We start from the raw sequence: 850 nt of genomic DNA, 5'->3' as shown, positions 1-850 counted from the left end.
CCTTTCTCCGCGATCTTAGTGAGAGGGAGGCCTTGTCCTGAGGGCTGCACTTTGGGTGTGAGTAGTGGAGAGGGTCCAGGCTGAGTTAGGAGTTAAGGTGAGACGATGAAGAAGGATGGAGGGAGGCCCCACTGCAGCAAGTGGGACCCCAAATAATAACAGCTCTGGACCACTGTGGGTGTGGGGAATCTTTAGGCTAATCTTTAGTCCTTTAATCTTTAGTCCTTCTGGGACTCCAGGATTCAGAGCGTTGGTCTGCGAGGAGCAGACTCAGGTTAGGGATGAGGCAGCACTATGAACCAAGGTCACGTCTCTGAGGGAGGAGATTCTTGGTCCAGCTGGGGCTGGGATCCAGATCCTCCCAGGCAAAAGGTGAGGACCTTAGTGAGCACGGAGGGGTTCATCCACCCCCAGGATAGTGATTTCCTCTTTGAACCTGGCTCTCCTCTCCAGGCAGCACTAGGATGGATACCCAGGGCTGAGTTGGCATTCTGCAGCCTGAGGGGCTACCTGAATTTCTCTTGCAGAACCTCTGGAAACCAGACAGGAGGACTTGGCCCAAGGCAGTCACAGCACAGAGGAGTCCTGGGCAGCGCCTGGAGTCAAGGTGAGGTTCAGGCGCTCCATGTGCACTCAGGGCTCCACCTGGCCCAAGCAGAGGGAAGCCCACCCTATTATCAGCCCTATATCCTGGAGCTCTGCAGGCCCCAGGACCCTCAGGAGCCACCTCACTTCTGTTTTTAAGTTCTCAGGACAGGCCCACCAGGAGGGCCCACCTACAGAAACCACCTGTATATTGTCCCTTGTTAGAACAGCAAGGGTGTCTTTGTCAGCCGAGGCTGCTCACACA

At 55.5% G+C, this 850-nt stretch overlaps 1 protein-coding gene across 1 annotated transcript in view; it reads left to right on the top strand.

The window, feature by feature from the left end:
- LOC102497914 (melanoma-associated antigen 10-like) overlaps positions 1–850 on the top strand; it is a 4,939-nt gene that overhangs the window by 2,799 nt on the left and 1,290 nt on the right. Inside the window, 1 exon segment of the mRNA XM_014581940.1 lies at positions 528–607. The gene's annotated coding sequence lies outside the window, so the exon portion shown is untranslated.

The sequence above is a fragment of the Tupaia chinensis genome, unplaced genomic scaffold (assembly GCF_000334495.1).
Source record: "Tupaia chinensis unplaced genomic scaffold, TupChi_1.0 Scaffold141313_1, whole genome shotgun sequence".
NCBI classification, from domain to species: domain Eukaryota; kingdom Metazoa; phylum Chordata; class Mammalia; order Scandentia; family Tupaiidae; genus Tupaia; species Tupaia belangeri.
This window is presented reverse-complemented; position numbering and strand designations above follow the sequence as displayed.